Source organism: Grammomys surdaster, unplaced genomic scaffold, assembly GCF_004785775.1.
Source record: "Grammomys surdaster isolate TR1022 unplaced genomic scaffold, NIH_TR_1.0 126029, whole genome shotgun sequence".
NCBI classification, from domain to species: Eukaryota; Metazoa; Chordata; class Mammalia; order Rodentia; family Muridae; genus Grammomys; species Grammomys surdaster.
In genome coordinates this window covers 358010-380634 of record NW_021620842.1, presented here as the reverse complement: position 1 = coordinate 380634, position 22625 = coordinate 358010, and positions in this window count along the sequence as shown.

The following is a 22625-nucleotide window of genomic DNA, read 5'->3' as shown; positions in this document are numbered from 1 at the left end:
AGAGAGAGAGAGAGAGAGAGAGAGAGAGAGAGAGAGAGATTCAATTGCAAAGGTAAAGGGTGGACTTAAAATTACTCTTCAGAAATGAATTTGAGGGTTGTTTGTTTGCTATTGTGTTTTTGAAAAGGGGGTCATATACTCATGAAAGCCATTACTGAGACTTGAAATGTGAGAACATTAAAAAGAGCCAGTATAATATATCAGAGACAATATGAATGGGGCCTTAGAAGGAAAACTGCCTTTACTTTAAAACCTTGGGAAATGCACCATTCAAAGGATAGCTTAAAATAAAAGACAGAAGGCCAGTATTAGACATAATGATGAGGGAAGGTTTTGTTTAGGATGACCCAATGTGACAAGTAGCTTGTACTAACTGACAGTGCAGTATATCATAAATTACTGATCTTGAAGCCATGGCGGGGGGGGGGGGGGAGAGAGAGAGAGAGAGAGAGAGAGAGAGAGAGAGAGAATCAGAAAGACAGAGACAGACAGAGAGAGACAGAGGGACAGAGAGAAACAAGAGAGAAAGAATTGGAGGTGACCTAGTTTTTTCAGGCTATGGAATATAGCAATTTAGAGTAAGCACCATTCTAAAAGGTCAGGTCCATGATCTTAGACTTCCTTTTCAATGTGTGGACTTGGTTCTCACCACATTGACCTAGATAGAACTTCTCATACTATAGTAAATAGAAGTTGTGAACTTCTTTTCTGCATCAATTCAAATTATCACATTACTGTTTTCCTTGACTTTGCTAACATGGTGCATTATATATATAAACTGACATATGTTGAACTACTCTTTCATTCTAGGATAATTCATTGATTGTACTAGATCACAAAAAATCAATCCTCCTTCCGTTGTCTTGAGTTTACTAACATTTGCTCTTGTTAAGGACAACGCAGCAACTACATCTTCCAAGGATTTGGTCCATAGTTTCCTTTCCTTTTCAAGAACTTTTCTGGCTTATAACTCCAACCTTATAAAATTAACTTGGAAATATATCCTCTTTTCAACTCTTTAGTTTGTGTTTGGTTGGTGTATTTGGAGAGTTTTGGTTGTTGATTGGTTGGTTGGTTGGTTGGTTGGTTGGTTGGTTGGTTGGTTGGTTCGTTCGTTCGTTCGTTGGTTCATTGGTTCATTGATTTTGTTTTATGTGGAGTTTTTGGTTTGTATATCTGTCTGTTTATTTTTAAAGTCTAGTATTATTAATGGGTCTATGTGATGCCTATTCTTATTGTCAACTTCATTACATCTGAAAATAAACTCAAGCAGCTGGGCACTCTAGTGAGGACTCTTTTCTTAATTGAATCATCTGAAGTGGGAAGACTACCAGATCTTTAATCTTCATTTGTTGAGGTTGGAAAATCTACATTTAATTTTGGCCATGCATTCTGATGACACCCTATATAAAAGACATTAAAGAAGGACACTATTGCTATTTGCCTGCTTGCTCTCACTCTTGCTGACAAGCTCATTACTTCATTGGCATTAGAGTCTACTTCTTTGAGATTCCAGCATATACTGAATACCAGTTGAAACATTCATCTGAACAAATAGTGCATTCTTGGACTTTCGTTCACCATATAGCCAATGTTGAACTATCTGAACCACAACCTGAAAGGCACTCTAATAAATCCCAGATGAAGACAGTCTATAGTATTTGTACAATGGAGTTGTGGAGGCCTCAGGTCTTGGGCTCTTTGTTGAAAGGAAACATTTTTATGATGATTCAATAGTCTTATTATCTTCACATTTTCTGTTTGTTCATGATTTGACTTTCATTACTTATATCATTCTAGAAATGTATTCATTTCTTACAGGATATCTAGTTTGGTGGTTTTTAACTACACATGCTGAGAATTATATCTTTCCTCAGTATCTGTTCTCATGCTTTTTCTTTAATTTCTGATTTTCAATCTTCTTTCCTTTATTCTTTAGTATAGTCAAAAAAGGTATAAATTTTAATTATCTTTCAAAAGACAACTTGCTTTCATTGATTTTTCCAAATATTTTTTATGCTTCATTTCATGTATTTCTGTTCTATTATCTACCATTTTCTAATTTTAGGGATTTTGGATTTCTGTTCAGTTTTTTGAAGCATACCATTGGACTCCCTCAGTCTGTGTGCTTTCCAGAAGTGATTGAAATGGATTCCAATAAATTTGGATGTACTATGTACATGTTTTTTGGAAGAAATGCTTTCTTTTGTTTTCCTTGTTGTTTGGTTGTCAAGAAGATATCTGCTGCTTTTATGTGTAAGTTTCAGGACCTTCCTTCTGTTGCTCTTGTTTTATCAATTTGTGGTTAGAAAGAATGCTTGAACTTATTTTATTCTATTCATTATATTTTAAGGAATTATTTAAATTCCTTAAAACTTTCCTGTGCCCTAATCTAGGAACTCTCTCAGAGGCTGTTCTGAGCACTAGAATTTGTTTTCCTGGTACTGTTTGTGGTAAGCTTTTTCCCTTTTTCTCATTTTTTGACAAATTCCTTCTGCCTTTTCCAAGTCTTCTCATTTTATTAAGCCAAGGCAATTTATAAATAGAATTTGTCCAATACAGAAAAAGAAAATGCATAAATATCCAGTTACATGCATGATACAACGACCTGCAAATGTATATTTTCTACTTGGTCTAAAGAGCCTAAAATGAAATGCAACAAAGCTTACTATTCAATACCATACAATGCAGAAAACTAACATAAAATGCATACTTCTTCATGTGACCATGCTAAAGCAGAAATTCCCAGTTTAAAAATACAGGTTACAAAATAACATATCAACAGTATCTTAGTTTTATAAATATGTTTGTCTTCAAGAATTTACTTTGTGTATGAAACAAAAAAAACTACAATCTTCTAAGCAAAAAGTTTTATATCAGTTTGACAAGAGTGATAGATATATATTTAATTTTAACTTTCTTAAACTGTTTTTCAAACATGATAACTTTTAAAAGAATATTTTTAAGAAAAAATTTACATGAAGATGAATTATGAAATGGATAGAGAAAACCAGATTAAGTGAGCCAGGGATTCAAAATTCTTCTGGCCTGAAACTCCAAAATATTATAAGTTTTTCTAGGCTGACAAATACAATAAAAATATAAATATAACAACAGAAAGCAGGCAAAAGGAAAGAAATAAAGAAATTTCTTTGATAGTAGAAGCCAAAATAATTCTTTCAGTCATTTGCATCTCTATATTGTTTTCTGAGCCAAAACTAAATTCCACATTAATTTGTCCATGATTTAGAATAATTCGAGTATTCACAGCTGGAGTTCAGAAGAACATGTATGTGCACACTTTTGAAGAAAGCCACCAAGTGGAATATCTACCAAAATGCACCAAATGTTTCTAAAGTACCTTTTGAGCTCTTCTTCCTGTACTGTGTATAAAGACTAACCATTTACTCTTAATATGCTTGAGTCTATTTTCACTGCAGTCGTCTTCTGGGGCTTTTGTGGAACACTTGTTATGCTGGCTCAGTTCATAGGTCCCAAAAATGTCCACAGAGATCTTATTCCTAGTGCAAACAATGTCCTTGACTTTAATAATGTCACAAACTGATTCAACTCCAGCTATGATCTTAGAAAGATTACATGAAGTCTTAACTGGACGTTGGCACAGTAAGATCCTCTCTTCACGCAGTGGGTTCTGTTACAACAGAAAGAATGTCAATAACCACCAACCATGTTCAAGAAGCCAATGGAAGCTATTTTAACTTAACCAGTAAACCTAAAGTTTTAAAACAACTCTTTATTCCTATGAGTATTTCAGAACACTTGGCCACATTGATAATTTGCAATAGTATTTTATCTCTATGCTATAGGTATCCAAAATAAGATGCATAAAATGTTAATGAAGAACATGTTGGAACACACAAATTCTTCCCATCGTCGTGATTCATTTTCCACTTATAATATTGTTGAAAGATTCAGCTATATATACTAGACAAATACCATATATATGATATGTAATAAATTCAAGTGCACTTAGGGAATATGTTCAAGGCTTGAAGACAATTTCACTAAGAAATTAAATTGCATACAATAGAGTAAAATAACACATACAGTTTAGTGCCCTGGTCAAATAGATTTTAGAAAGTAAAAAAATGATCTGGAAACTACAACAAATTAATTACATAAAAGAAAACAGATGTTCCCAAAATAAGTAAAAGAAAAAATGTCAAATTAAAATAGTAATAAAATATTTAAATTTTTTTCAGACTAGAAAGTCATTAATTTAATTAGTTGGCCTGGTTTTCTTTTCGAACAGTTTAAAACTTTTTACCAGAAGGCAATGAAATTGTAAAAATGCAACACTTTACAAAGTAAATCATGGCATACTTCCTCATTTTTTTCTTCTGATCTCCGAGTGAGAAATCCAAGGTGACAATTGCAACAATTTTGTAAACTCCAGGCAGAATATTGTAGATACTTGTAGCACCCTAAAATTTAGGCTGAATTTAAATGAACTGCCTTGCCCCTCTAATGCATGTGCTTTTGTGTCTTTTCTAAAATACCAACTTCCTATAAAAGGGTCAGTCAGTGGAAGGAAGAGCAAGCCTTCTATTACAATTTTCAGATTAAACATATGCACTGCCAGGGCACGTTAAGAGCTCCGAAAAAAAAGCAGAAGAGGATGAGAGAAACTGAAGAAGGTAGAGGACACAGGACAATAAGAAGGAATTCACCTTAAGTTGCACAATTCAGAACCAATCAAACTCATAATCATCAGGAAGTTTCGTTTGGAAGTACAAATTCCAAATGATGAACACTGAGGCAGTATGGGTAATAGGTAATAGTGAGTTACATGGCCCAATCAATTCATTAGAAATATAGATGGAGTATATTAAGGTCAGAAGCCCATGCTAACAGCTTTGAGGAAACTCTCTAATGCAGCAGAGCTGCCCCAAAACCACTGGCCTTGGTACACCTGAAAACTCAAATTTTATACTCACATGCTGGCAAGTATTTTCACTTTAAGTCAACTTTGTGAGCTTTAACAGCTGAAACCAAGTCATTTAAAAAATACAATGAAAGCTGAAGCTATAAAGACTGTGGAAACTTACTTAACAGCATGAGCTAAAGATAACCAGGAATTTGCCACTGGGAACTATTCAATGCTTTTGATGGAGTTGCAGCATATAGAGCCTAAGGTAATTGATGTGCAGAATGAACAAGCTAATAAATACTCACTCTAGAATTTCTATGATTTAAGGGGGATGGGAGTGTTAAGTTGATGGATAAGTCCCACAGTGCTCTTTTTAAAAATGAGGTATGCTAAGACTTGTTGGCAATACAATCATATGTCAAATCCATTCATAAGGTCACCATACAAGAATAAAAAGCAAATATCATGTGTCTGGACAGTCACAAAGAATTGAACAAAGGTTAATATACATGTTTGAAGATTTTAAAAATGTGCTAAACCATTACTTTTGGTGAATCCATTCAGCATGCTTTTCCTATGTCTGAAAATTTAGATAGTCTCTAACCCACAGCTTTGAAAAAGCCTTTAAAAGTTCCAAAAGTTAAACACCAAAGTATCAGATAATTTGATTCATAAATGAGCAAACAAAATAGACAAACAGTTCGTGAAATATGAAGCACACATGGCCAACAGACACATAAAGAGAATGTTCAGTATACTTGGCCAGCACAAAGATGCAATCAAACTATCCTGAGATCCCAGTTAACTCCTGTCAGTATGGATGTCATTGAAAAACAGAAATGCTGACAAGGATGAGAAGAGAGGGGAAGGCACACTTATACACTGTTGATTGGCTTGTAAACTTACATAGTAACTATAGAAGTAAGAAAGGAGATTCTTCAAAAATTTTGTTACAACTACCATATGATTTAGATATACCATTTCTAGGAATATACTGAAAGAAATCTTAAGTCAGCATGATATACAGACATCTGCTCGTTCATTTTTATTGCAGTGCTAGTCACCATATCCAAGATACAGACCCAGCCTATATGTTCATCAGGTAATGAATGGATGATTAAAAATATGGTATGCATGCACAATGAAGTTTTATTCAACCATAAAAAATGAAATTGTCATTTACAGGAATTGGAGATCATCATCTTGTATAAAAGAAGACAGATTCCAAAAAAAAGTTGCATGTTTTCCTCTATAAATGCAACCTAGAATGTGTGTGTGTGTGTGTGTGTGTGTGTGTGTGTATAGTTATTGGTTAAATTGATATATATACATATATATATGTATGTATATATACATATATAACAAAATACTGTAACAGTTTCATGAAATATATAAACATATACATACATATTTTATTTATAAGCACTGACCTAAAAGGATAACAAAGGTACAGTACACACATATGCATGTCAACAAAGATGAAATGGAAATACAAACAGTATAAAAATGGAAGCGACTCACTTGAGAAGAACGAAGGAATAAACAGAAGGTGCAGGGGATAGAAATGATAATGAGAGTTGGATGGACATGATATTATGAATCTAATCATTATGTACAACACATGCAAAACAATACAAAAGAAACTAAAATAACAAGTAGGAGTTAATAAATTCTAACTTATAGAAACTGAGCAAGGGGTTAGACAAGGAGTAGAAGAACTAAGAATCAACAACCTTTCTTGATGTCCTTGTTTTACTTTTAGTTTCTTGAATTCTATTTTTGACTAAGGTTATTTTTAATGAAGCCGATTATGTGAAGTGTGAACATTCTAGTACCCAGTTATCTAGGATGCAGACATCTTAACCACCTTCCCACTCTGATGAATGTTGTAGTGTAGCTAGTCCTGTCTTCCCATCAACCCTTAAATCCCACTACTGTAAGCAATAGATGGTTTCTGGTCATGCTAGAAATAACAATATGTTGCTGAACTGGGTTGAGCTCAGCTCCACCAAGATGAATTTTCTCATGCCTAGAGGCAGATACTTGGGAGTCAGAGTATGAAGAGTCTAAGAAGTGTATACAGGCACAATATCTTAACTCAACATCTAGTTTTAACTTTTGATCTTCCAACTAACTGCATCAGGCTAGACCTCATAGTGATGGCAGTATTAAGAAAGAAACCTGAAATGGAAGGTTCAAGACTGGTCCATCATTAATACCAACAAACACACTTAGGAACAAGGTCTAGACCAAGTTCTCTTTCCTGGAGGAATAAGATAAAGACTATGACAGGCTCTGCCAAGTCTTTCATAATAGATGGAAATATTGGGAAGGAAGAAAAATTAAAGTTTGTTGCAAACAATATATAAAACAAAGCAAATTAAAAATGAAGATGTGGAGACTCAATCTATATTTTCTCATTTATATAAAGATATTTGCCCAAAGGCGGGGATAGAGGCCTGACCTCCAATATTTGAAGGGGATCTTATAATGGCTCCAGTCCCCCTGTCGTTGTCCAGTGAGGCATGAGGGCCATACCCATCCCAATATCTTTTTCCTGGAGAGGGGATACTTTTGACATCAACCCCTATGCAGTCAGGCTTGTCCCTCAGGGAACCCAAAGAGATATTTTTATCTTTTATTTATATTCCCTTGCAGTGCTTAGCCTCGCAGCCTAAGCAAGAATTCAGATCACCTGACAGAAGGGGTTCTGAGTGGCCCCTCTCTGCTTGGTCTAGGGTCAGAAGTCCCCCCTTTTATGTTGGGTGGAGATGGGTTTTGGAAACACCCTGTATAAAGTAACAACCTCATCTTCAGTCTCGTGGTCCTCCGTAGCTAACTTAGCTAACTTAGAGGTCAGGCCTCTATCCTCGCCATCACAAGTTTAGAATTGCCACAGCCCTTCTATACTTAGAGAAGGGAGGAGATGTCAGGGGCAGCCCTGAAATCTTCAGTACACTGAAGGCCTAAAATCAGCCATAGGCCTGTCATACATGTATACTAACACCAAGTCTTGGGTCTCAGTGGAAAAACATTGAAACAGATGGCTATAAGCTAATGTAAACAGGCAGCTTTTGTGGAAATTTACAAGCCTGAGTAGTCATAGACCTTGTAAATAGGTAGCCTTGGCAGACAATACCAACTTAGATAAGGACAAGCAAGTCATAGGCAGAGTCATAGTGACTTGTCCCCTGAACCTTCACCCAGCCGATACCCGGTTCTGATGATATCTGTATTCCCCCTGATCACCCACACTCCAGTGTCATTCCCTTCCCCACATCCTGCCTTTATGTGTTTATAACCCCTGTGTGAATGAATTATGATTTGAGAAAAAATAAATTATAAAAAAAGAAACTCATACCAATGAAAACCTTAAATTTGAAATAAAAATAAATTTTGTACCATTTAAAAAAAAAGATATTTGTCCAAAGTGAGAAAAATGTACATAGGGGACCCTTGGTTAAAGCAGATCTAGATACAATAGGAAGCTAGCAAATAAACACAAGCACACTGTGAGCTATGTGTTCAAATCTGGGTTCTGCAATTCAGTATGAGTGTGACCTGAGGAAAGTGTCTTACCTTCAGAATTCCAACAGTCTCATCTACTAAATACCTTCACTGAAATGGTACAGTATTTAGTGAAACATAGAATTCTCTTAGTGCATGACACTAAGTCACTGGCTAGTTTATAATGTATTTTCTTATTAACAGTGACAAGGAACAATTAGAAAAGATGCAAATATAAAAGAACTTCGGGAGGAATCACCATCCCTGACCTCAAGCTGTACTACAGAGCAATAGTGATAAAAACTACCTGGTATTGGTACAGAGACAGGCAGGAAGATCAATGGAATAGAATTGAAGACCCAGAAATGAACCCACACTCCTATGGTCACTTGATCTTTGACAAAGGAGCTAAAACTGTCCAGTGGAAAAAGGACAGCATTTTCAACAAATGGTGCTGGTTCAACTGGAGGACAACATGTAGAAGAATGAAAATTGATCCATTCTTATCCCCTTGTACAAAGCTCAAATCTAAGTGGATAAAGGACCTCCACATAAAACCAGATACACTGAAACTAATAGAAGAGAAGGTGGGGAAAAGCCTCGAATACTTGGGCACAGGGGAAAAGTTCCTGAACAGAACTCCAATGGCATATGCTCTAAGATCGAGAATTGACAAATGGGACTTCATAAAATTGCAAAGTTTCTGTAAGGCAAAGGACACTGTCAATAGGACAAAACGACAACCAACAAATTGGGAAAAGATCTTTACCAATCCTTCATCTGATAGAGGGCTAATATCCAATATATACAAAGAACTCAAGAAATTAGACTCCAGGCAACCAAATTACCCTATTAAAAAATGGGGTATAGAGCTTAACAAAGAATTTTCAACAGAAGAAACTCGAATGGCCGAGAAGCACCTAAAGAAATGCTCGGCATCCTTAGTCGTCAGGGAAATGCAAATCAAAACAACCCTGAGATTCCATCTCACACCAGTCAGAATGGCTAAGATTAAAAACTCAGGTGATAGTAGATGTTGGCGAGGGTGTGGAGAAAGAGGAACACTCCTCCATTGTTGGTGGGACTGCAAGATGGTGCAACCACTTTGGAAATCAGTGTGGCGGTTCCTCAGAAAATTGGACATAGCATTACCCGAGGATCCAGCTATACCACTCCTAGGCATATACCCAGAAGGTGCTCGAACATATAATAAGGACATATGCTCAACTATGTTCATAGCAGCCTTATTTATAATAGCCAGGAGCTGGAAAGAACCCAGATGTCCTTCAACTGAGGAATGGATTAAAAAAATGTGGTATATTTACACAATGGAGTATTACTCAGCTATTAAAAACAATGAATTTGAGAGGTTCCTAGGTAAATGGATGGAACTAGAAATTATCATACTGAGTGAGGTAAGCCAATCACAAAAGAACACACATGGTATTCACTCACTGATTATTGGATATTAGCCCAGAACCTTAAAATGCCCAAGATGCAACTCACAGGCCACATGAAGTCCATAAAGAATGAAGACCAAGTGGGGGTGATTCGGTCCTTCTTAGAAGGAGCAACAAAATACTCAAGGGAGCAAATATGGAGACAAAGCGAGGGACAAAAACTGAAGGAGGGGCTGTCTGAAGACCTTTCCACCTGAGTATCCATCCCATGTGCAGTCACCAAAGGTAGATGCTGATGTGGAAGTCAGGAAGTGCATGCTGATAAGAGCCTGATATGGATGTCTCCTCAGAGGTCTTCAAGAGTCTGACATATTCAGAGGCAGATGCTCACAACTAGCCATTGAAGTGATCATGGGGTTCTCAATGGAGGAGTTAGAGTGAAGACTGAAGGAGCTGAAAGGGTTTGTGGCCCCATGAGGAGAGCAACAATACCAACCAACCACAGCTCCCAGGGTCTAAACCACCAGCCTGGGAGCACTTATGGAGGGATCCAGGGCCTTAGCTGAATATATAAGAGTGGAGGGCCCTGCTGGGCACAGGTGGAAGATGAGATCCTTGACCTCATGAAGGCTGGACGCCCCAGGGGGTGGGAGTTTTGAGGGTGGGGAGGTGGGAGTGGGGGGGGTAGATAGAGGTTACATCCACAAAGAAGAAGGAGGAGGTGTGAGGGGATTGGGGGTTCCTGGGTGGGTGGGGGATGGGGTAAGGGGACAACATATGAAATGTAAATAAAACATCCAATAAAAAAATTAAAAAAAAATAAATAAAATAAAAACAGTATTTATTTCTGAAAAAAAAAAGAAAAGATGCAAATTAAATAAATATGGAGGTTTAGTGGTTTTCCAGTTAATGTGAAAGTAGTGAAGTTACGCATGGGAATGTGTGAGGTACATTCTAAAAGTTCACTGACCTCATTTGCCCAGATTCCAACTGCCCCCAAACCTCTACTGGAACCTTGTTGAAGCCTTCTAACTAGCAATCAGTGGAGTATGTAAACAATTAAACTCACTTCACTTCATGGAAAAGATGGGATTCTGAAATCACTTTAGTGTGTTAATTGTAGCACTATTTTACAAAGAGGACCAGAAGAAACTATCCTAAGCCACATATTTTTATAGAGTCGGAGAGAAACAATCTCATTCTCCTTCCTCAAACCTCAGTTCCAGTCCTCTCATCCATTACCCTGTAAAGGCATAAAGGAATTAGATCAAATGTTCTGCAATTTCAAGTTCATATAACATGAAAACAACATATTTTACTTATGGACTGAAAATCTAGGGAAGCCAGACGCCTAACCAGAAATCACAGCTAGGAAGTATGTATCAAGCACCTATCACTTGAAAGAAGGATGGAAGTGCTTCTGTGAGATGAAAATAAATGAGAAATCTTGGGAAAGAAAGATGCCAAGTCACCAGAGAAACCAATTATGCTTCCAAGCAGCCAGAACATAAGCATATGCCTGGGTGCCCAGGGCTTAAAAGAAACCAGAGTGTTGAAAGAAAATCAGGCTTTAGATCTAAAGCAAATCATTTTCTTTGTATATTCTGCCTGCAGTTTTGATTCTGTTTTATCTCAATAGAATTTGCATGAGCCATTTTAATTCATTCTTACACAGATACAGCACATTTACCAGCTTGCTGACGTTCTAGTAAAAGAAGAATTTGATATGTGCCTTTTGGTCTCTTTCAGTAGGGTGGATCACACTAAAAACTCTTGCTTTGGAGCTTCAGGGAGGAAGAACTAATGTTTATTGAGCAAGAATATTTATGCAGCAGGAATCTGACAAATGTCTTCATATATTGCCTGTCAATGAAATGTTTCTACAACCATATAAAGTATTATAGCACCATTTTACAGATGAGAAGCAAAGCTTAAGGAATTGTAGAACTTGGTCCAGGCTACAAAAGAAGGATTTCACTTGAACCAAACCAGACTGTACACTTAGTAACTGACAATAATGGCATAAAGGACATACGAGGGTCACTTCTCCCATCTTGACCATACTTTATAAATTTGTGCTAAGCAGCTCTATTTTACTGCTATTGCAACTTTCCTATTTGTCTTTGCGAATGTCCCAGGTAGAAGGGTTCAGCAAAGTTCTCTCTCTCTCTCTCTCTCTCTCTCTCTCTCTCTCTCTCTCTCTCTCTCTCTTGCTTACTCTTTCACTCCCCTGCCTTCCTTCCCTCCATACAGGAAGAGATAAGGAAAGAATTAATATAGGAGCAGGAGGGAAAAGAGAGCTAAAATTTAAAAATTAAAGTCTGTGCATCACAAACATTAGGGTGGGAACAAAACTCAGCTTGTACTTCATGTGCTCATCACTCTACTTCTTTGGGAGATTCATTTTCATTCATTTATTGCCTTGTACTAGATGCTACATAGGAAAGGGACTCATGCTAGACTACCTGTGCTAAGCTATGCCTTCATATCCAGGAGCAGACACTGTACCAATTATAGTGAAGTACCAATATGTAAACTGAACTCCTTGTGGACTTAGTGATTACTGGCCCATGGCTTGGAAATTTGCTTTGAAACACAGGTATCTTGTAATCTGTGATTAATAGCCCTTCAAGTAAGTTCATGAGGTTAAACCCCTCACTGTTCTATCTGCCCTTCGAGAAGTTAAAACTTTTTTTAAAAATGAGAATTAAACACTACTATATTACTAGGTAGCTCTTAGGTAAAGAACAGATTGTGAGGTAGGCAAATGTGGGCTGCCGCTAGATATAAATATAACCTTGCATTAATTATTAGAGTCTATTTTAGGCAGAATTATCTAGAGAAATGGAGCCAATGGAACATAAAATCCACATATAAAAGGGCATTTACTAAATTGGTTTACAGGACAGCGCTGAATGGTCTAGCAATAACCCACCTTCGTGCTGGAAGGCAAAGAATCTGGTATTAGCTGCTCAGCCCACAACACCAGGTGGCTCAGCAGTGATGTGGAAGATGGCAGCAGAGCAGAGGAACTCACTCTGGCAGAAGCAAAGGCAGACTGGCCACATTGCTTTTCCTTGTTTCATTTTCTTATGTAGGCATTAGTCAGAAAGCAGTCACCACTTTGAAAGTGAGTCTATCCCCTCAGCTATTCCTGTCTGGAAATGCCTCAGAGACTCCCCTAGAGGTGTATGTTCTAGCTTGATTGTTTGGTTTGTTTGATACATGACTATTTGTTTTTTGTTTTATTTTGTATATATTTTTGTAAGAAAATGTCACTATGAGGCTTGCTGACCTAAACCTCTCTATATAACCAAACTGGCCTATAAATCATAGAGATTCTATTGCTTCTGAAAGTGCTGGGATTAAAGTTTCATCCCACCAAACCAACTGAGCTGATTCTTAACCTTCTCAAGTGGACAATAAAACCAATCATCATGGAGTCAAATATGGCATTCTCCAAGGTTTGACAGAGTTCTGTAAGTGAGGCATGTATTAAATCTTGCATACAGGCGAATCTATCTCGTTCATGCCATTCTTGTCATTTGCATTTCAAGAAAGCTCCAGGAAATGGTGATTTTGAAACATATGGGTATGGTACATTTTTACTCATATGCCCTCAAACACTAAATTGAGCACAAAGCAGGTGAGAAATGTACTTTTGGCAGCAGAGAAAAGCTCTGCGGCACTAATAGAGAAACATTATGGCTTTTTTTCTTGGTGAACCATTCCAAGTTTGAAGAAAAACAAGAAGACATGGGTAACTGAGGGAAGTAGGGTTCCAGAGCTACTGAGAACAGTGAGCCTGACATCCTCTGAGACAGTAGTGGGTCAGTCTTCACCTGCTTAATTTCCTTGACAAACATCAAAGGATCAAAGGATGACAGTCTGCGTCCTACATGCTCTCCATCAAAAATAGTTATTATGTGTTGGTGCTTTCTATTTATCTCAACAGTTTGCAATTTTCTTTGATGCTACTTACAATGTCTAGTAATTATTTATTCAAACTAGCTCTTCAAATTCCATTATTCTAACTAAATTCTCTCATAAAAAAAAGAATCTAAAACTAATTGCATTACTGGATTGTAGAAGAAAACTTAAAATGTTGCCTTTAAGAAAACCTGCTTTTAAGGAAAACATGAACTCCTTGTAAGACAAAGGCATTGACCCAACCTGCTTGGTTTTAGCCATCTTTTCTTGATATTTGACAAGTATCCTAGTCTAGTACTCAGTAAATTGGACAGGTAGTATTTGTTGGGCTGGAAGTAAAATTTGACTCTCTGACAAGGTGTACCAGGAAGAAATTGCTTCTGAGCTTATCTCACTGAACAAATAATGTGAAAGCTCAGATATTCTTGTGGTTCTTTCATGCCTTCCCAGCTATAGATAAGGGCCTTTAAGCTAAATGTTAAGCTATTTCCAATCAGGGAGCCTTTAGTGCACATCAACAAAGATCACTCCCACTCAGTGGCAAGTGTATGAATCAAGGGAAACTGTGCATGTTTATTCAGTAGCTAGTCTCTTCAGCGTGTTATTGTAAGAGGTTATATAATGACAAGTGATCAATACTATCTATCATATTTATTTTAACCCCTCTTCAGTGGTAATGAGGAATATTGAGTCAGCCAGTTCAGAGAGCACACAGTAATCAGAATGGGCAAATTTGCAGAGATGAGTTCATTACCGGAAAGCAGACAGACACCCCTGGAGTTAAGTTCAAGAAAGAATGCAAATGCTGCTTGCTTTGCCCCAGAAGGAATTCTGTTGTTTGGGAAGAAGAGATTCTTAGCATTTACAGTATAGCCAAAGAATCTTTAGCTGTTCTTCCTCATTTGCTTTCTAAAAAGGTGTCATTAAAGTATTTGCCTTCTCAAGTCTTTATATTTCTCTCTCATTTCTCTGGACTTTTGCCATCCTATTTCATTTTCTGTGAAGACTTGCCTGGGCATTGTAGTCCAGAGCTACTGCATCTCTTCCAAACAATAATAGCTCCTCTAGTACCAACAAAGCTATGCATAGGCCTGAGTTTGATCTGGGCTCAGTATGGCAATGTGTTTCTGGGAAGGGAACTTTGCACCTATAACACTTGGTTTTCTCATCCATAATTCTAGTCTATTAAAACTACAGGCCATCAAATGTTTTAATCAACATAAATGGCTTAAGCACAAACCACAGAACAATATCCTGGAGATACGCACAATCAATAAATATATCCAGTCTTTGGTGAGTAGAAGCAGACATACCAGGGCATAGGCAGTAGATAAAATGGTTTCTACCAGAACTCTGGCAGAAAGTAAAAAGTTTAGAATGGGGAAAGAGGCCATCACCTTTGATGACAGGTTCTAACAGGCCTTGAAGAAGCAATTTCACATGCAAATTTTCTGCTTCATACAACTAATGTAAAACTAAACAATTACAGATGCTTGAAATATAAATCTGGGGTCCTGGGATTTGAGTGAAATAAAGAACAGTAATTTTTATATGTAAACATTAGCATTAGAACCCAGAGGAGAACTGATTCCACTGTGCAGCAACTAGTAGATACAATGGAATGGAAAGTCCAGCAAGTTGCAAGGGTAATGTCTTTTTTAATAACCAGTAGCTAACATGGGATCCCTTTGTCATATCTGGCAATGTGACTAACACAATCAAATTCATGTAACTGTTTGGAAAATCAACCTAGATTACCATTACTTAATATCTGATCATTGTGATCAAGTAAGACTTATATGCAAAATTTTTATGATGGTACTCTCTGTTCCATACTTTATACTCAAACTGTGCCCATATTTGGATCATTCTCAGAGCAAGTCTTTTTTTTTAAAGTTGTCATTGTCACAGTGCCTCTAAACAGCAATAGAGCATTGACCACCCCTTGCCTTCTAAGAAATTTATATGTGACAATCAACTATCCATAGACATTAAATATGTATACAAATCAAACATTTGCTAATCATAAAGCAGTTTATTTTAAAATGATTTCTTACTTTAATTTTATTATTTGTCAAACACAAAACCCACGTAACACATTAACTGATTGTTTATTTTTACATGAAAGAGTGTATCTTGGGAGAATATTTGAGGCCCCAGGACACATACATAGAGCATCTTGAATATTTTTCTTGTGTTTACTGTTAGTTTGATTATAAAATAATTAATACTGCCCTGCCTTTTTGTGTTTATAACCCCTGTGTGAATAAGTAAAAATTACGATTTGATTTTTTAAAAAATGACCAAAACCATGTACAGAGGGAAAAAATTAAAAAATAAAATCATCAATACTTAAAATAACACTTCACATAAATATGGAGAGCAATATGGCAGAAGTGCGTTGGGGCATTTCAAAATCTGTTGGAAATTATATCCTGATCCAAAACCAAAAGTTGCTTAAATATTTTCTTTAAATGAAATTCAGGGAGGAACTCAGATCCTCATTTTTAAAATAAAACATTGTAATATAATATGATCTGAAGATAAACTAGTATGAGGCTTACGTGATGAGAAATGGTGCTAAGAAAATATCAAAAGGCTTTATTTTCTGTAATTAAAACATGCTGTAAAAGCAGAACACTGCATGCATAGTAAAACTGCTGTCATTCATAAGTTACCAGTCCGGGTCTGAACTGAACTGATTCAGGCAGCATTCATCACCAGTTTGTGGCACGATGGTGTGAGAAGTACAGAGTGCACATGTGTGTTTCAGGACCAAGGCTTCAGTAACATGAAACAATGTGGCTTGGCTAGCACTGCCAGAACACCTTGAGTTCATCACTCATTTAATTTCATTTTTGAAACATTCCCTTACATTTGAGATTATTGATACTGTTTTATCACTAATCCATTCTGTTTCAAATCCTTCCATATATCCTCCTTGCTATTTTTCCACTCCATGACCTACATTTTTATTAATAGTTACATGCATATATATGAATATGTGTATATGTGTAATGTGTATACCTGTTTCTCTGGTTCTCTGCATGTATGTGTGTGTATATGTGTTTCTAAATGAAGCATTTTTAGTCTTATATGTATATTGTTATATACACAATGTTAACTATATGTGCTTTTCAGGGATGAACACATGGAATTAAATTACCAATTAATATGTCAGTCCCTGGGAAAGACTATTTCTCTAGCTGTCAGCATTCCTTATTTGCCATTATTTATTGAGTAGGGTTGAGGACTTATGCCCCTCCCCATACACATTAGCATATATATTTTGTTGTCTTTGTTCAGTTTTTGTTGAGAGAAGGATGTTGATAAGGATTTATGGATTTAACTTCTGACGTTACTAAGAGACACAAACTCCCAGTAAACCCACTACTCTTCTGACTCTTACAATTTTTTTGGAACCTCTTCTAATATGATCCTACAGTCTTAGTTGTAGGAATCATACTATTGTTTTGTAGTTGTATTAGTTAGGTCTAGGCTCCACAGCTGTACATTTTGATTGGTTGTGGTTTTCTGTAGTGGTTTCCTTTTGTTAAAAAAGAGAAATTTCCTAGATGTGGGGGTGAAGATTACTCTTATCTGTGGCTATAAGGGCCAATTGAGACCACAATTAGGGATTATGCTGGCTCAGTTAGAGTCAAGATTACAGGTTCTCCCCGTGATTCCTGACTCCACTAACTCTGGATAACTAGATAGATTTCTAGTACTTGGCATAATTTCCCTCTTGTTGCATGGGCCCTAAGTCTAGAGAGCTGTTTCTTACCACCAAGTTATTTATCCCACAGCTGGGCTGCCAGAGTCATTATGACTTACTGATAACATTGTGGCTCATAGGTGTCACGTGTTGTTGCAGTTCTTAGGTGTCACAGCTGGAAGTATTTCGCTCCATTGAAAGCTTGCTTGGCACCTTCTGATATAAAAGCTAGTTCTCAGAAAGAAGGCTTTCTAGTCACTTCCTGCTCAGGGACATCTGGACCCAGTATCTGAAGTGCTTTGTGTCTTCAGCAATAGGGATTTACTTTCTGTCTCTAGAGGCAACCAAGGGTATAATAATGTTTAGGGAGTTTCTTGAACAATCTTGACCAACAACTCCAAAGATTTCTTGTGCCTGGTATTGGGTTTTTCCTTAGAAGAGCTTGGGATCTTGTAGGGAACACTGTCATCAAAGGTAATAATCTTTATTTAAATTACATATGTTTAGCTATATATCAACCTTATGAATATTATGGATTTTTATGTAGTTAATGATATGAATCTTTATGATTTTTCAACTATCCTTACAGTTATTTTACCCTCTTTATTCTGTATATCTCTCCTTCCTAATTAGAATTCCCTCCCAGTTTTTTCCACTTCCTCCATCAAATCACTTTTATCCATCTATACCCCCTCTCTATTGCTGCATCACCTTCTTATCCTGATAATGGCCCTCTTTTACTTTCCTGGTCTCTGCAAATACCACAGGATATATCCTCACATTTGAAGATTTGGAGCTAGGAGCCTGTAATAAGAGATAACCTGTGACATTTCTCTTTTGAGTCTGGGTTGCCTCTACTCTTTCCCAGTTCCAGTCATTTACCTGAAATTTTTATTATTTAATTTTTCTTTACAACTGTAGTATTCCATAATGCATAAGCACAACTTCTTCATTACCATTCATCAGTTGAAGGATATTTAGGTTAGAGCATCAATGAACATGGCTGAGCAATATCTATAGAGTAGGATGTCAAGTCTTTTGGGCATATTCCAAGGAGTGGTATGTCTGATTCATATGATGAATTTAGTTATAGCTTCATTCTATCTACACTAACTAGCAAAGTGGCAGAACTAGTTTGCAGAGTAAAAGGGGACTCCCTTTTTCTCACAACTCCTCTAACAATTGCTGTCTGTTGTTTTATTTATCTTTGCCATTCTAATATGGCAAGATGAAATCTGAAAGTCCATTTTATTAGCATTTAGTTGCTAATGTGGTGGTCTGAATGAATATGGCTGCCATAAGTTCACAGGAAGTGGCACAATTAAGAGGTGTGGCACAGTTGGAGTAGATGTAGCATTTTGGAGGAAATTTGTCACTGGGGATTTGCTTTAGGGTTTCAGATGCTTAAGCCAGGCTCAGTGTCACTCTCTGTTCCTGCTGATTACCAATCTGGATGCAAAATTCTCAACTCCTTCTCAAGCAACATGTCTGCCTGCATGGCACCATGCTTCTAGCCATGATATTAATGAACTACACCTCTAAACTGTAAGTCAATTCCAATGAAATATTTTCCATTACAAGAGTTGCATCATCATAGTGTCTTCTCATAGCAATAGAAATCCTAACTAAGACAGCTAGGAACAAAGAGCAATTTTTGAGATAATTCATAGACACTATTTTTCTTCTTTTGAGAACTCTGTGTTCAAATCCTTGGCTCATTATTAAATGGGTTATTTGTTTTGTTTTTGTTTTTCAGTTTTTCTGAGTATTAATTTTCCTTCAGATGTATAAACTGGCAAGAAATTTTCTCTCACTCTGTTTATTTCTTCTTTACCTGATGGACTGATTAATTTTGTTTGGTTTTTGCATTTTTTCCGATGCACAGAATGTTTGCGAGTCTATGAAGTCCCTCTTGTCAAATGTTAGCCTTAATTCTTGAACACATGGAGTTCTGTTCAAAATATCCTATAACTATGTTATGTAGGGCATGGCTTATGTTTTCTTCTAGTGGTCTCAGTGTTTCTGGTTTCAAGTTTAAGTCTTCGTTCCATTTGGAATTAGCTTTGATGCACAGGATAGCACAGTCTAATATATTTTTCCAGCACTATTTAAAGAGGCCTTTCAACCCTAGCATAAGTTTTTAGAACTTTTGTCAAGTATTAAATGGCTGAAATTATGTGGAATCATGCTGTAGTTTGTTACATTGGGCTACATGTCTGTTTTTGTGCTAATACTTGTTTTGAGACAAGTTTTGTTTTTATTACTATGGCACTATAATTTATTTTGAGATCTGGAATAGTCACCTTTCCAACATTGTTTGTTCCTTAGGATTATTTTGGCTATTTGGAGCCTTGTCTACCTTCATATGAATTTTAGAAATTTTTTTTCTATTTCTGTAAGAATGAGAGGGGAATTTTGATTGAGATTGCATTGATTCTGTAAATATCTTTTGCTAAATGGCCAATTTCACATACTTTCCTTTTCCAATTTCACATACTAATTCATCCAATCCATGAACATGGACTATCTTTCAATTTTACTACCTCTTTCTTCAGAGATTTAAATTTTTTATAGAAGCCCTTACTTCATTGGTTAGGTTTATTCTTTGATATTTTATTTTCTTTGAGGCTATTGGTGAATGGGGTGACTCAGTGACTTCTTTTTCTGTATGTTTGTTGTTTGTGTATTGAAAACTCCTGAATTTGTGGAATTTGATTCTGTATCCTGCCACATGACTTGAATTTGTTCATTCTTTTCTTAAAGTTTTCGTGCAGGGAGGAGGTCTTTTGCCATCACTAATGTATAAGTTCATGTGATCTGCAAATAGGGATACTTTGACTTCTTCTTTTTCTCTTTGTAAACTTTCAACTTCTATCTCTTGATTTATTCTTTCAGTTATTACCTGAAACATATTGCTGAAAAAGACTGGAGATAGTGAATAGCTCTTTCTCAGTCCTGACATCTGTGGGATTGCTTCAAGTATGGTGCCTTAGACAGGAACTCCCAATGTTATACACAAGAAATGATGGCTGCATCAGAGTCTCATCCCTGTGAATGCAGATTAATGCTGACAGAAAAGCAATCTGAAGTGCCTTCCTAAAAGTTGAGAAAGTATGTGAAGGGTCAAAACAAATACACCTAGTTGGAAAAAAAAACCTACAGCTTTCAGTTTTAAATATTTCCACCTACCCTTCTAAAAAACAACCATAACAACCTACTGGTACAAGTTATATTTAAAAAACAACTGTGTTCATTTGGTGTCTAAATTGATTTCCCATAAAGTGATGTATAAATAATAGGGAAAGAGATAAAGATGCCAAAATCTGAATTTGTATAGTAGGCAAAATGTTCAGATAAAATCCTCTGCAGAGCAAAATAGGATAATTGGAGAATTTGAGATTTGCAGAGGATTTTTATTCCCATCATGGGAGGATGGGACCAACATAATGACAACCAGTCCTTATCTTTCCATCACATTTTAATAAATAGAACAAATTTGCTGTACTCATGAACATGAGAAGACACTTGGCAGTGCAGGTCATTTTAATGGACACATCATTTTAAGCTAAACCTTCTCCATCTGTTTTGCTCTCTAATTACCAATGAACACAGTCCATAATCCACAATTACATCATAAAAACAAGACTAAAATTACATCAACTAATGCCATTGCCTTTGATCTACACTATTTGGCACCTGCCAGAGTATTAATATTTACTCGATTGCAACAACCGCATCATGTCTTTTAGTTAGGAAAATCTTGGTATTGTGTTTGTAATAAGGAAAGGAATTCTCTGCCAGGCCATATCCTTTCTTAGTTCTGCATCATCACAGCCCACTCCAATCAGAACTGCACAGTCCAGTTATTTCTGCACTTGTCTTTATAACACACAACAGAAAGAGTAGAAGATAATAGTCACAAAATACCAAATATCTTGCATACTACAATGATCAGCTAATTTTGTAGATCCGTTTTAGCAGGTACAATATGAAACAGGAAATACATGCACAAGTCCTTAAAGACACATTCATTTCTTATTTTCGTGCTACCTGGATTGCACTAAAGAATTTTTCTATGACAAATTCCAGTAGAAGACTAATAAGAGGAGTAGAAAGAATGACAAGGATACTTTTTGATTCATAGATTATTTCATAAGTGAGAATCTGGCTTCCAACTATCCTAAACAAAGTAAAAGATTTAAAACTTTTGCTAAATACCACCCTTTCATATTATGCCTTCCTCTTCAAGAATCTTTACATCAAAAGCTCCTGTTACAAATAATGGGTGATGCCTAGAAAATTCTAGATGCTTACTTTTTTGAAACTCAGTTCAGACTACTCCAGGCGGCACTCCAGTTTCAGCAACATGGCCACACCATAGTTTCTTTTACTAACCACTGAATCCTAGACACATCCTTTCATTTAAATTGGACTCCTTGCCAGTCTAAGCTATTTACTTGTTCAGTTTAACTCCCATTGCCTCCTTTTAATCTTTTACCCCCACCTCCCTTTGGGGCATCTCAGGTCTGTCTCTTAACACCTACCCAAAATCAGTAGCATCATCAGTCCTAAAAGACTTATTCCTGATCAAATACTCAACTCCTCGGTGTGATAGTCAGTTTTGTTTGCTAATAGACAAAGAATAGAGTCACCAGGGAAGAGAGTCTCAATGAGGAATTATTTGGATTGAGGTGTTCTGAGAGTTAAGTCTGTGAGGGATTTTCTTGATTGGATTAACTAGAAAGAATTTCCCAGAAGGTAGGTGGGAAGACTTTCGCAGAAGATGGTTGACACATTCCCAGGGTTTAAGTCCAGGACAGGGTAAGAGTTGAAAATATAAACCGAGTGGTAAGTATGTACACATTTACTCTCTTTCCGCTTTTTACTATGAGTGAGGCTGTAACCTGGTATTGTAAGTCAAATAAAAGTATTCTTCCCTAGGGTCCTCTTGGTCAGGGTATTTTACCATAACAACAAAAGGAAAGTAGGACCGTGGGGCCTTAATGAAATGAGTCATCACCTGTTACTATTAGGAAGTGGTTATACTATTTCAGTGAGTTGTACAGTGCTTAGAGTAGAAAGATCTAGTGAGTAAGAATGTCCTGGTTTGAAGATTCTTTTGCAGTTTCAGCATCCAGCAGAGTGTCAGCCCAAGGTTGGTGCTTTGGAAATATTTGTTGAA